Raw genomic sequence first — 15,739 nt, 5'->3', positions numbered from 1 at the left:
GCATCAGCAATTTGCTGTCCTTTCCCCCCCCTCTTCATTCTTGGAAACAAAAAGAAGTTTCACGCAGCGAGGTCAGGTAAATCAGGTGCATGGGGCAAGAGAGGATTGATGTTTTTGCCCAAAACTGGTGCACTGAGGGGCTGCACGAGCAGGTGCATGGTGGCAATACCATTCTCCCGTCTGCCACATATCAGGCCTTTTGTGTTGCACACTGTTACACAATCTTTTCCGAACCTCTAAAAAGAAAGTTTGCATAACAGGCAGAATCTGGAGGAATGAGCTCCAAGTGCACTAGCCCCCTCACATGTAAACCACATGTAGTTGAACAGCAGTTGGGTTTTTCTTGTTTGGGGTTATCTAGAGCAGGGGCATCTAACTGGTGGCCCTGCATGTCGCATGGCCCCCTGAGGTCCTTTTGTGTGTGTGTGTGTGTGTGTGTGTGTGTGTGTGTGTGTGTCCCTCGATGCTCTGGAAAGAGAAAACAATGGTTATGAAGGAAATAACAGGAGATCTCGAGGCAACACCCTACACACAGTTCCTGCGTTGCACTTTATGCCAGAGCATCAAGGACCGCAAAACATTACCCCAAGAGGCCCACAGGCTGCCTGTTTGACACCCCTGATCTAGAGGATAAAGGAGGAGCCCTTTATGGTGTGTGGTTACAAAGTCAGCCTATTAACTTCAAGGTGAGCAGTTTGAAACCAGCAGCGCCCTCTGTGGGAGATTGATGGGACTTGTTAGGACTGTAAAGTATTACCGGCTCACAAACACCCTGGAGCACCCCTTTCCTGTCCTATGTGGGTCCGTGGCCAGGAGTCAGAATGGATTCAAGGGCAGCGAGTATGGTTTAGGAGAGGTTCAAGGTGCCCTGTAGGAACAGGAGGTTAAGAGTTGGGCTGCGCACCAATGGAGGATTCAAACCCACCGTCTGCTACCTAGGGAAAAGAGGAGTCTACTGGCTTCTAGAGAGATTTACATTTTCAGAAATCCTAGGGACTGTTTTGGGGGATTTTAAAATCATTTTATTGGGGGCCCCTGAATCTCTTTTCACAATATATACATACAACCATCGTGTCAAATACATTTGTACATTCGTTGTCATCACGATTCTCAAAACATTTGCTTTCTACTTGGAGTCCTTGGTATCACCTCCTCATTTCCCTCCTCCTTCCCCACTGGCCCTCTCCCTCATGAAAACTTGAATAATTTCTAAACTATTATTATTTCTTCATGTCTTACACTGCCCAACGTCTCCTTTCACCCACGTTTCAACTGTCCGTCCCCTAAGGAGGAGGTCATATGTAGACCCTTGTAATGGGTTCCTCCTATCTGCACCACTTTCTCTCTGCCCACCCGCTATCACTACTCCCACCACTGGTCCTGAGGTGATCATCTGTCCTGGAGTCCCTGTGTTTCCAGTTCCTATTTGTACCACTGTACATCCTCTGGTCTAGCCGGATTTGTAAGGTAGAATTGGGATCATGATAGTGGGGCAGTGAGGAAACATTTAAGAATGAGAGGAAAGTTCTATGTTTCCTCATTGCTACACTGCCCCCTGACTGGCTTGTCTCCTCCCGACGACCCTTCTGTAAGGGGATGTCCAGTTTCCTAAAGATGGGCTTTGGGTCCCCAATCTGCACTTGCCATCATTAACCATGGTATGATTTTTTGTTCTTTGATGCCTGATACCTGATCCCTTCGACAACTTGTGGGGACACAAGCTGGTGAGCAGCTTGCATGTGGGCTTTGTTCCTTCCGAGCTAGATAGATGGCCATTTGTTTACCTTCAAGCCTTGAAGACCCCAGTCACTGATTCTTTTGATAGCCCGGAACCATCAGCTTTCTTCACCACGTTTGCTTACGCACACAGTTGTCTTCAGAGATCCTGTTGGGAAGGTGGGCATCGTGGAGTGCCAAACTAATAGAACAAAATGCTCTTGCATTGAGAGAGTACTTGAGTGAAGGCCCAGTGTCCATCTGCTACCTTAGTACACTAAACCTATGAATAGATGCACGCAGATCAATTTGCACATCATCATATATAAATCTTATTTACATATGTACATGGCTGTACGTAGGCCTCTATAAATGCCATTTCCCTCCTAGTTCTTTCTTCGATGTCCTTCTACTTTCCTCTTGTACGACTGTCATGCTCAGCACTCGTTGTGGTTGCAGTAACCCCTCTGGGTGACATTGCCCATGATCAATCCCTACCAGGCCTCCTGTACCCTCCTCGCCACGGATTTTGGACCACTTGTTGTTCCCTTGTTCCTGGGATGATTTACACCTCTTCCTTTGCCACCTACCCCTCTCACGGGTCCCCCTCAAATCGTCAGTCCTGTTGCTTTCTCCTCCAGATTGTTTACGGAGCCTATCTTACCTAGATAGACCGGCAGAAGCCTCCATGATACGATGGCCGAGGACAAACGTATGCTTAAGCCAATGTGGGGAAGGAAGCTGATGATACCCGGCTATCAAAAGATATAGCATCTGGGGTCTTAAAGGCTTGAAGGTAATCAAGCGGCCATCTAGCTCAGAAGCAACAAAGCCCACATGGAAGAAGCACACCAGCCTGTGTGATCACAGGGTGTCGAAGAGATCAGGTATAAGGCATCATCAGAACAAAATTAATCTTACCACAGTGAGTGAAGAGCCAAGTGCAGAATGGAGATCCAAAGCCCATTTGTCGGCTACTGAAGGTCACCTTGCAAAGGGATCTAGGGGAGGAGATGAGTCAGTCAGGGTGTGATGTAGCCCCGAAAAAGAATACAGCTTCCCTCTAGTTCCTAAATGCTTCCTCCCCACCCACACCCACCCCCACTATCATGATCCGAATTCTACCTGGCAAGTCTCGCTAGACCAGAGGATGTACACTGATGCAGATGGGAGCTGGAGGCGCAGGCAATCCAGGGCAGATGGTACCTTCAGGACCAGTGGTGTGAGTGGCGATACTGGGAAGATAGAGGGAGAGATGGTTGAAAAGAGGGAACCGATTACAGGGATCTGCATGTGATGTCCTCCCCGAGGGATGGGCAACAGAAAAGGGGGAAAGGGAGACAACAGACAGGGCAGGGTGTGACAAAATAATAATTTATAAATTATCAAGGGCTCATGAGGGAGGGGGGAGCGAAGAGGGAGGGAGAAAAAGAGGACCTGATGCAACGGTTTAATTGGAGAGCAAATGCTTTGAAAATGATGAGGGCAATGGATGTACAAGGGTGCTTTACACAATTGATGTACGAATGGATTGTGATAAGCGTTGTATGAGCCCCTAATAGAACATTAAAAAATAATGTGAGAAAACCAAGCAAGACAGAGCAAAACAAACAACAAAAATTTACCCACCCTATAAAAAGAATAAGAAAAGAAAAGCCTGTTACTAGTTCAAGGTCTGTTTGTTGAAGTTGAGGAGTGTTTTCCAGTAGAGTCTGATGGAGCGCCACTCCCTGGCCCCCAAGTCAATTTTTCATGCTCCCTCGGGACTTCTTGCTCGTCTCCCTTTGCTGTTCGGGTGCACGTCCTTAGTGTTCTTCTCTGTGTGGTGGGGTTAGATCTGGTGCAGTTCCCACACTGTGTCTCCGGTGTTGTCCACTGTAGGACTCTGGGTCAGTGATGGGTATCATGTCTCATAGTGGGGCCGGCCATATGGTCCTCTCTGTGCATTGGTTGCTCTGAGTGGGCATATCCTGCTCCAGGCTTTGTGGGCCAGGCTGTGCTCCATTCTCTATTTCTCCCCCTTCAATTGCTCCCATGGTGCTCTGCTCAGACATGTCCCTCTCCCAGAGCTGTCGCTTCAGTGCTGTCCTCTGAAGTCAATTCTTATGGGGATAGGGGTGGCTGTCCAGGTAGTTGGGATTGGGCCCGGCCCCTCAGACCTCTCGACTGGATCCCTGCTTCATGCCAGTGGTCTGTTGCATTCACATCTTGGAGCACCGGCTTAAGTTCTGGTCCCTCTTTCCTTGTGGAGATAGAAACAATGTCCTCGCCTTGCGTGGTTTAGTACCGTAGTGCCACTGTTACCCGTTTCTCCTTTTTTCTTTGTCTTTTTCCCCCTCTCCTTTTTAGTTGACTACCATATGTAGCCCTGGATTTGGCCTGGCCCCTGCCACACTACCTGGTCCTCACCCCAGGAGTGTTTGTATGCAGCAGCTTCTTCCCTATGCCCCCTTTGCATTGTTTTCTTCTCAAGCTTCCCTCAGGCAGCAGACTCATGCTGTGCTTGTCCTTTTGTGCTTGGCTCACTACACTTAGCCTGCTTTCCTCCAGTTCCTCCCATGTGCCTCCCCTCCACTCCCCCTACATCTTCTGCTTCTCCATCTCCTGCTCCTTCTCCAGCCACTTGTCTCTCCTGACAACAGGCCCCAAACATGCAAGATGGACACTTGTCATCTGTTTGTCTCTATCTGTAAATATTTTATCTTTCTGGTAGTGGAGTAGTTCGGTAGTTTTATATCAACTAGAAAAAAAATTACATAGCCAATGGAAGAGGCTTTGATGGTCACCAAAGGGGGAGGGCAAAGGAGGGAAGTAGGAGCACTGGGCCACCTGAGGGCTCCGACAACTGATTCTGAGTCAGATTTGGCTCTTTGGTCATGTGCCTGGGGCAATGAAGGAAAATTTGAAATTAGTTGTTATAGTTTCATTCAGAGGGATATAATTCACATAATGGAATTTTCATTTGTTTCTCATTATGTATTTCAGGGTCTCCAATAATTTTTGAATTGTTGTGAGGATTGGCTTTTCTGACAAAAAAGTTTGCAGACCCCGGGCTGAAGGGTCGGCGTGGGGTTCACATCGGTTTAGGGTCACATGATATTCTCCAAGGGAAGGGGTCCAAAAAAGGGAGACTCCATGGACTGAGGTGCTCTTGGAACAATTATACCTACACATACTATGTACATTTATATATAGTAAACACACGTATGTGAACATACAAGTCACCATGCACATACCCAGAAACCTGAAAAACAGTTAAAATTAGGCACATCGTCTGACAGCGCTGTGGGCCAACGTCAGGAAGAGTGAACGGCCCCACCCTGAGATGTCATAAAGGGGGCCAGGGCCGTCCCCGCAGCATGCTGTGGCTATCGCCAGAACTGAGCTGGAGCCCGGCCCTGAGCCCTCGCCAGTTCGCGCTAGCGCCTCAGCGATGTCGCTACTGCACTCTGCTTTCCGGTTCCTGGTGCGCAAACACCGCCGCCGCCACCGCCGCCGCTGCACAGGCGGTGTGACCCACCAGGAGCCCAGCCTTGACCTCGGGGAGCACAGCACCGCCCTCGAGGGACCCCTCCCAGGCGCTGATCCCTGTGACCCTTGCCTGCTGGGCGCACATCCACAATCTCCAACCTGCCCCCAGCTGGACGTTTTGGGTGAGTTTTCACAACCCAGTCCCGAAGGCATGGCGTCCACCGCCCAGCACCACCTCCGGGACGTTGGGCAACAAGCAGCCCAAGAGCCAAGACATCCTGGATCACAGGGTGCTGCTGACCAAACGCCCCCAGTGGCACCATTCACAACAGGGGGGTGGCCGGAGTGGGACCAAGCTTGGCCCATTTGGTCAGAGCCTGCGTGGCGTGACCAGCCTAGCTGCTTACCCCAGAGCCCACAATCCGGCGAGGGACCAACTGCCGATGGGGACCGATCCGAAATAGGATCGTGCCACACTTCCAGTGAGGGGTCTGCTGGCGCAGACCAGAGTATCCCCGTCACGGAGGCAGGTTCGGCATATCTCCAACAACAACTCCCCATATGGATGGACAGAGACGCCAATCAGACTGTCCTCACTGCCATGCTGGGCACACCAGAAGGCTCCGGTACCTCTCATCTCAAAGAAGCCAAGAAGGTGCCCCCTCTAACACCTCCACGCCTTCAGCGGCCAAGCTGCCAGACGGAGAGCACCAATGGCAGTGAGGGGACACCTGTTAGGCAGCAGAGCCTCCCCACCACTGCTGCTGCCTCAGCAGATATCCAACAAAATGTCCCAATACCGGTGGAGATAGTTGCCCCGCAGACCGACCTCACTGCCATGGTGGGCACACCAGAAAGCTCTGACACCTCTCATGTCAGAGATGTCAAAAAAGAGGCCCCTCCCAAACCTCCACGCCTTCACAGGCCAAGTTGCCTGACAGAGAGACCCAATGGCAGTGAGAGGACACCTGTTGGGCAGCACAGCGTCCCCACCACTGCTGCTGGCTCAGCAGTTCTCCAACAAAATCACCCCACATTGAGGGAGATAGATGCCATGCAGACCAACCACACTGCAATCGTGGGGACACCAGACAGCTCAGATACCTCTCATCGCAGAGATGCCAAAAAGGTGCCCCAAGCTAAACCTCCACGCCTTCACAGGCCAAGTTGCCAGTCAGAGAGACCCAATTGCAGTGATGGGTTCCTTGTTAGGCAGCAGAGCCTCCCTACCACTGCTGCTGGCTCGGCAGATGTCCAACAAAATGTGCCCATATTGGGGGACATAGATGCCAAGCACACCATACTCGGTGCAATGGTGGGCACAACAGACAACTCTGATAACTGTCATCTCAGAGATGCCAAAAAGGTGCCTCCTCCGAAACCTCCACGCCTCCACAGGCCAACTTGCCAGACAGAGGGACCCAAACGCAATGCGGGGTCACCGATGAGGCAGGAGAACAGCCCCACACCTGCTGCTAGCTCAGCACATGTCCAGCAAGATCTGCCCACACCCATGGAGGTAGATGCCAAGCAGACCGACCTCACTGCAATGGTGGGCACTGGAGACAGCTCAGATACCTCTCATCTCAGAGATGCCAAAAAGGTGGCCCCTCCTAAACCCCCACACCTTCACAAGCCAAGATGCCAGACGGTGAAACCCAACTGCAGTGAGTCGTCAACTGTTAGGCAGCAGAGCCTACCATCCACTAAAGCTGACTCAGTGGATCTCCAACAAAATATTCCGCCATCCATGGAGGTAGATGCCACGCATACCGAACACGCTGGCAATGCGGGCACACCAGACAGCTCTGATACGTGTCATCCGAGAGATGTCAAAAAGGTGGCCCCTCCGAAACCTCCACGCCTCCACAGGCCACGTGGCCAGACAGATAGACCCAGTGTCAGCCAGGGGTCACCTGTTAGGGAGCAGAGCCTCCCCACCACCGCTGCTTGCTCAGCAGATGTCCAGCAAGATCTGCAAACATCCATAGAGATAGAAGCCACGCCGACCGAACCCACTGCCACAGTGTGCAGACCAGAGAGCTCTGATACCACTCATCTCAGAGATGCCAAGAAGGTGCCCCCTCCAAAAGCTCCATGCCCCCACAGACCAAGTTGCCAGATAGACAAACCCAGTTGCAGTGAGGGGTCACCTGTTAGGGAGCACAGGATCCCCACCACAGCTGTTGGCTCAGCAAATATGCAACAAGATCTGTCCTCATCCATGGAGATTGATGCCACACCGAACGACCTTACTGCTATAGTGGGCACACCAGAGAGCTCTGATACCCCTCATCTCAGAGATGCCAAGAAGGTGCCCCTTCCTAAACCTCCACGCCTCCACAGGCCAAGCTGCCAGACGGTGAAACCCAACTGCAGTGAGTCGTCACCTGTTAGGCAGCAGAGCCTCCCATCCACGAAAGCTGACTCAGTGGATCTCCAACAAAATATTCCGCCATCCATGGAGGTAGATGCCACGCATACCGAACACGCTGGCAATGCGGGCACACCAGACAGCTCTGATACGTGTCATCCGAGAGATGTCAAAAAGGTGGCCCCTCCGAAACCTCCACGCCTCCACAGGTCACGTGGCCAGACAGATAGACCCAGTGTCAGCCAGGGGTCACCTGTTAGGGAGCAGAGCCTCCCCACCACCGCTGCTTGCTCAGCAGATGTCCACCAAGATCTGCAAACATCCATAGAGATAGAAGCCACGCCGACCGAACCCACTGCCACAGTGTGCAGAACAGAGAGCTCTGATACCACTCATCTCAGAGATGCCAAGAAGGTGCCCCCTCCAAAAGCTCCATGCCTCCACAGACCAAGTTGCCAGATAGACAAACCCAGTTTCAGTGAGGGGTCACCTGTTAGAGAGCACAGGATCCCCACCACGGCTGTTGGCTCAACAAATATGCAACAAGATCTGTCCTCATCCATGGAGATTGATGCTACACCGAACGACCTTACTGCCATAGTGGGCACACCAGAGAGCTCTGATACCCCTCATCTGAGAGATGCCAAGAAGGTGCCCCTTCCTAAACCCCCACGCCTCCACAGGCCAAGCTGCCAGATGGTGAACCCCAACTGCAGTGAGTCGTCACCTGTTAGGCAGCAGAGCCTCCCATCCACTACAGCTGACTCAGTGGAACTCCAACAAAATATTCCGCCATCCATGGAGGTAGATGCCACGCATACCGAACATGCTGGCAATGCGGGCATACCAGACAGCTCTGATACGTGTCATCCGAGAGATGTCAAAAAGGTGGCCCCTCCGAAACCTCCACGCCTCCACAGGCCACGTGGCCAGACAGATAGACCCAGTGTCAGCCAGGGGTCACCTGTTAGGGAGCAGAGCCTGCCTTCCACTAAAGCTGACTCAGTGGATCTCCAACAAAATATTCTGCCATCCATGGAGGTAGATGCCACGCATACCGAACACGCTGGCAATGCGTGCATACCAGACAGCTCTGATACGTGTCATCCGAGAGATGTCAAAAAGGTGGCCCCTCCGAAACCTCCACGCCTCCACAGGCCACGTGGCCAGACAGATAGACCCAGTATCAGCCAGGGGTCACCTGTTAGGGAGCAGAGCCTCCCCACCACTGCTGCTTGCTCAGCAGATGTCCACCAAGATCTGCAAACATCCATAGAGATAGAAGCCACGCCGACCGAACCCACTGCCACAGTGTGCAGACCAGAGAGCTCTGATACCACTCATCTCAGAGATGCCAAGAAGGTGCCCCTTCCTAAACCCCCACGCCTCCACAGGCCAAGCTGCCAGACGGTGAAACCCAACTGCAGTGAGTCGTCACCTGTTAGGCAGCAGAGCCTCCCATCCACTGCAGCTGACTCAGTGGAACTGCAACAAAATATTCCGCCATCCATGGAGGTAGATGCCACGCATACCGAACACGCTGGCAATGCGGGCATACCAGACAGCTCTGATACGTGTCATCCGAGAGATGTCAAAAAGGTGGCCCCTCCGAAACCTCCACGCCTTCACAGGCCACGTGGCCAGACAGATAGACCCAGTGTCAGCCAGGGGTCACCTGTTAGGGAGCAGAGCCTGCCTTCCACTAAAGCTGACTCAGTGGATCTCCAACAAAATATTCTGCCATCCATGGAGGTAGATGCCACGCATACCGAACACGCTGGCAATGCGTGCATACCAGACAGCTCTGATACGTGTCATCCGAGAGATGTCAAAAAGGTGGCCCCTCCGAAACCTCCACGCCTCCACAGGCCACGAGGCCAGACAGATAGACCCAGTGTCAGCCAGGGGTCACCTGTTAGGAAGCAGAGCCTCCCCACCACCGCTGCTTGCTCAGCAGATGTCCACCAAGATCTGCAAACATCCATAGAGACAGAAGCCACGCCGACCGAACCCACTGCCACAGTGTGCAGACCAGAGAGCTCTGATACCACTCATCTCAGAGATGCCAAGAAGGTGCCGCTTCTTAAACCCCCAATCCTCCACAGGCCAAGCTGCCAGACAGTGAAACCCAACTGCAGTGAGTCGTCACCTGTTAGGCAGCAGAGCCTCCCATCCACTACAGCTGACTCAGTGGAACTCCAACAAAATATTCCGCCATCCATGGAGGTAGATGCCACGCATACCGAACATGCTGGCAATGCGGGCATACCAGACAGCTCTGATACGTGTCATCCGAGAGATGTCAAAAAGGTGGCCCCTCCGAAACCTCCACGCCTCCACAGGCCACGTGGCCAGACAGATAGACCCAGTGTCAGCCAGGGGTCACCTGTTAGGGAGCAGAGCCTGCCTTCCACTAAAGCTGACTCAGTGGATCTCCAACAAAATATTCTGCCATCCATGGAGGTAGATGCCACGCATACCGAACACGCTGGCAATGCGTGCATACCAGACAGCTCTGATACGTGTCATACGAGAGATGTCAAAAAGGTGGCCCCTCCGAAACCTCCACGCCTCCACTGGCCACGTGGCCAGACAGATAGACCCAGTGTCAGCCAGGGGTCACCTGTTAGGGAGCAGAGCCTCCCCACCACTGCTGCTTGCTCAGCAGATGTCCACCAAGATCTGCAAACATCCATAGAGATAGAAGCCACGCCGACCGAAACCACTGCCACAGTGTGCAGACCAGGGAGCTCTGATACCACTCATCTCAGAGATGCCAAGAAGGTGCCCATTCCTAAACCCCCACGCCTCCACAGGCCAAGCTGCCAGACGGTGAAACCCAACTGCAGTGATTCGTCACCTGTTAGGCAGCAGAGCCTGCCATCCACTACAGCTGACTCAGTGGAACTCCAACAAAATATTCCGCCATCCATGGAGGTAGATGCCACGCATACCGAACACGCTGGCAATGCGGGCATACCAGACAGCTCTGATACGTGTCATCCGAGAGATATCAAAAAGGTGGCCCCTCTGAAACCTCCACGCCTCCACAGGCCACGTGGCCAGACAGATAGACCCAGTGTCAGCCAGGGGTCACCTGTTAGGGAGCTGAGCCTGCCTTCCACTAAAGCTGAATCAGTGGATTTCCAACAAAATATTCTGCCATCCATGGAGGTAGATGCCACGCATACCGAACACGCTGGCAATGCGTGCATACCAGACAGCTCTGATACGTGTCATCCGAGAGATGTCAAAAAGGTGGCCCCTCGGAAACCTCCATGCCTCCACAGGCCACGTTGCCAGACAGATAGACCCAGTGTCAGCCAGGGGTCACCTGTTAGGAAGCAGAGCCTCCCCACCACCGCTGCTTGCTCAGCAGATGTCCACCATGATCTGCAAACATCCATAGAGATAGAAGCCACGCCGACTGAACCCACTGCCACAGTGTGCAGACCAGAGACCTCTGATACCACTCATCTCAGAGATGCCAAGAAGGTGCCCCTTCCTAAAACCCCACGCCTCCACAGTCCAAGCTTCCAGACGGTGAAACCCAACTGCAGTGAGTCGTCACCTGTTAGGCAGCAGATCCTCCCATCCACTACAGCTGACTCAGTGGAACTCCAACAAAATATTCCGCCATCCATGGAGGTAGATGCCACGCATACCGAACACGCTGGCAATGCGTGCATACCAGACAGCTCTGATACGTGTCATCCGAGAGATGTCAAAAAGGTGGCCCCTCCGAAACCTCCACGCCTCCACAGGCCACGTGGCCAGACAGATAGACCCAGTGTCAGCCAGGGGTCACCTGTTAGGAAGCAGAGCCTCCGCACCACCGCTGCTTGCTCAACAGATGTCCACCAAGATCTGCAAACATCCATAGAGATAGAAGCCACGCCGACCGAACCCACTGCCACAGTGTGCAGACGAGGGAGCTCTGATACCACTCATCTCAGAGATGCCAAGAAGGTGCCCCTTCCTAAACCCCCACGCCTCCACAGGCCAAGCTGCCAGACGGTGAAACCCAACTGCAGTGAGTCGTCACCTGTTAGGCAGCAGAGCCTGCCATCCACTACAGCTGACTCAGTGGAACTCCAACAAAATATTCCGCCATCCATGGAGGTAGATGCCACGCATACCGAACATGCTGGCAATGCGGGCATACCAGACAGCTCTGATACGTGTCATCCGAGAGATGTCAAAAAGGTGGCCCCTCCGAAACCTCCACGCCTCCACAGGCCACGTGGCCAGACAGATAGACCCAGTGTCAGCCAGGGGTCACCTGTTAGGAAGCAGAGCCTCCGCACCACCGCTGCTTGCTCAGCAGATGTCCACCAAGATCTGCAAACATCCATAGAGATAGAAGCCACGCCGACCGAACCCACTGCCACAGTGTGCAGACCAGAGAGCTCTGATACCACTCATCTCAGAGATGCCAAGAAGTTGCTCCTTCCTAAAACCCCACGCCTCCACAGGCCAAGCTTCCAGACGGTGAAACCCAAGTGCAGTGAGTCGTCACCTGTTAGGCAGCAGAGCCTCCCATCCACTGCAGCTGACTCAGTGGAACTCCAACAAAATATTCCGCCATCCATGGAGGTAGATGCCACGCATACCGAACATGCTGGCAATGCGGGCATACCAGACAGCTCTGATACGTGTCATCCGAGAGATGTCAAAAAGGTGGCCCCTCCGAAACCTCCACGCCTCCACAGGCCACGTGGCCAGACAGATAGACCCAGTGTCAGCCAGGGGTCACCTATTAGGGAGCAGAGCCTGCCTTCCACTAAAGCTGACTCAGTGGATCTCCAACAAAATATTCTGCCATCCATGGAGGTAGATGCCACGCATACCGAACACGCTGGCAATGCGTGCATACCAGACAGCTCTGATACGTGTCATCCGAGAGATGTCAAAAAGATGGCCCCTCCGAAACCTCCACGCCTCCACAGGCCACGTGGCCAGACAGATAGACCCAGTGTCAGCCAGGGGTCACCTGTTAGGAAGCAGAGCCTCCGCACCACCGCTGCTTGCTCAGCAGATGTCCACCAAGATCTGCAAACATCCATAGAGATAGAAGCCACGCCGACCAAACCCACTGCCACAGTGTGCAGACGAGGTTGCTCTGATACCACTCATCTCAGAGATGCCAAGAAGGTGCCCCTTCCTAAACCCCCATGCCTCCACAGGCGAAGTTCCCAGACGGTGAAACCCAACTGCAGTGAGTCGTCACCTGTTAGGCAGCAGAGCCTGCCATCCACTACAGCTGACTCAGTGGAACTCCAACAAAATATTCCGCCATCCATGGAGGTAGATGCCACGCATACCGAACATGCTGGCAATGCGGGCATACCAGACAGCTCTGATACGTGTCATCCGAGAGATGTCAAAAAGGTGGCCCCTCCGAAACCTCCACGCCTCCACAGGCCACGTGGCCAGACAGATAGACCCAGTGTCAGCCAGGGGTCACCTGTTAGGAAGCAGAGCCTCCGCACCACCGCTGCTTGCTCAGCAGATGTCCACCAAGATCTGCAAACATTCATAGAGATAGAAGCCACGCCGACCGAACCCACTGCCACAGTGTGCAGACGAGGGAGCTCTGATACCATTCATCTCAGAGATGCCAAGAAGGTGCCCCTTCCTAAACCCCCACGCCTCCACAGGCCAAGCTGCCAGACGGTGAAACCCAACTGCAGTGAGTCGTCACCTGTTAGGCAGCAGAGCCTGCCATCCACTACAGCTGACTCAGTGGAACTCCAACAAAATATTCCGCCATCCATGGAGGTAGATGCCACGCATACCGAACATGCTTGCAATGCGGGCATACCAGACAGCTCTGATACGTGTCATCCAAGAGATGTCAAAAAGGTGGCCCCTCCGAAACCTCCACGCCTCCACAGGCCACGTGGCCAGACAGATAGACCCAGTGTCAGCCAGGGGTCAAATATTAGGGAGCAGAGCCTGCCTTCCACTAAAGCTGACTCAGTGGATCTCCAACAAAACATTCTGCCATCCATGGAGGTAGATGTCACGCATACCGAACACACTGGCAATGCGTGCATACCAGACAGCTCTGATACGTGTCATCCGAGAGATGTCAAAAAGGTGGCCCCTCCGAAACCTCCACGCCTCCACAGGCCACGTGGCCAGACAGATAGACCCTGTGTCAGCCAGGGGTCACCTATTAGGGAGCAGAGCCTGCCTTCCACTAAAGCTGACTCAGTGGATCTCCAACAAAATATTCTGCCATCCATGGAGGTAGATGCCACGCATACCGAACACGCTGGCAATGCGTGCATACCAGACAGCTCTGATACGTGTCATCCGAGAGATGTCAAAAAGGTGGCCCCTCCGAAACCTCCACGCCTCCACAGGCCACGTGGCCAGACAGATAGACCCAGTGTCAGCCAGGGGTCACCTGTTAGGGAGCAGAGCCTCCCCACCACTGCTGCTTGCTCAGCAGATGTCCACCAAGATCTGCAAACATCCATAGAGATAGAAGCCACGCCGACCGAACCCACTGCCACAGTGTGCAGACCAGAGAGCTCTGATACCACTCATCTCAGAGATGCCAAGAAGGTGCCCCTTCCTAAACCCCCACGCTTCCACAGGCCAAGCTGCCAGACGGTGAAACCCAACTGTAGTGAGTCGTCACCTGTTAGGAAGCAGATCCTCCCATCCACTACAGCTGACTCAGTGGAAATCCAACAAAATATTCCGCCATCCATGGAGGTAGATGCCACGCATACCGAAAACGCTGGCTATGCGGGCATACCAGACAGCTCTGATACGTGTCATCCGAGAGATGTCAAAAAGGTGGCCCCTCCGAAACCTCCACGCCTCCACAGGCCACGTGGCCAGACAGATAGACCCAGTGTCAGCCAGGGGCCACCTGTTAGGAAGCAGAGCCTCCCCACCACCGCTGCTTGCTCAGCAGATGTCCACCAAGATCTGCAAACATCCAGAGAGATAGAAGCCACGCCGACCGAACCCACTGCCACAGTGTGCAGACCAGAGAGCTCTGATACCACTCATCTCAGAGATGCCAAGAAGGTGCCCCCTCCAAAAGCTCCATGCCTCCACAGACCAAGTTGCCAGATAGACAAACCCAGTTGCAGTGAGGGGTCACCTGTTAGGGAGCACAGGATCCCCACCACAGCTGTTGGCTCAACAAATATGCAACAAGATCTGTCCTCATCCATGGAGATTGAAGCCACACCGAACGACCTTACTGCCATAGTGGGCACACCAGAGAGCTCTGATACCCATCATCTCAGAGATGCCAAGAAGGTGCCCCTTCCTAAACCCCCACGCCTCCACAGGCCAAGCTGCCAGACGGTGAAACCCAACTGCAGTGAGTCGTCACCTGTTAGGCAGCAGAGCCTCCCATCCACTACAGCTGACTCAGTGGAACTCCAACAAAATATTCCGCCATCCATGGAGGTAGATGCCATGCATACCGAACACGCTGGCAATGCGTGCATACCAGACAGCTCTGATACGTGTCATCCGAGAGATGTCAAAAAGGTGGCCCCTCCGAAATGTCCACGCCTCCACAGGCCACGTGGCCGGACAGATAGACCCAGTGTCAGCCAGGGGTCACCTGTTAGGGAGCAGAGCCTCCCCACCACCGCTGCTTGCTCTGCAGATGTCCACCAAGATCTGCAAACATCCATAGAGATAGAAGCCACGCCAACCGAACCCACTGCCACAGTGTGCAGACCAGAGAGCTCTGATACCACTCATCTCAGAGATGCCAAGAAGGTGCCCCTTCCTAAACCCCCACGCCTCCACAGGCCAAGCTGCCAGACGGTGAAACCCAACTGCAGTGAGTCGTCACCTGTTAGGCAGCAGATCCTCCCATCCACTACAGCTGACTCAGTGGAACTCCAACAAAATATTCCGCCATCCATGGAGGTAGATGCCACGCATACCGAACATGCTGGCAATGCGGGCATACCAGACAGCTCTGATACGTGTCATCCGAGAGATGTCAAAAAGGTGGCCCCTCCGAAACCTCCACGCCTCCACAGGCCACGTGGCCAGACAGATAGACCCAGTGTCAGCCAGGGGCCACCTGTTAGGAAGCAGAGCCTGCCTTCCACTAAAGCTGACTCAGTGGATCTCCAACAAAATATTCTGCCATCCATGGAGGTAGATGCCACGCATACCGAACACGCT

Source organism: Tenrec ecaudatus, chromosome 3 (genome assembly GCF_050624435.1).
Source record: "Tenrec ecaudatus isolate mTenEca1 chromosome 3, mTenEca1.hap1, whole genome shotgun sequence".
Classification (NCBI taxonomy): Eukaryota; Metazoa; Chordata; class Mammalia; order Afrosoricida; family Tenrecidae; genus Tenrec; species Tenrec ecaudatus.
Note: the sequence above shows the minus strand (reverse complement) of the source record.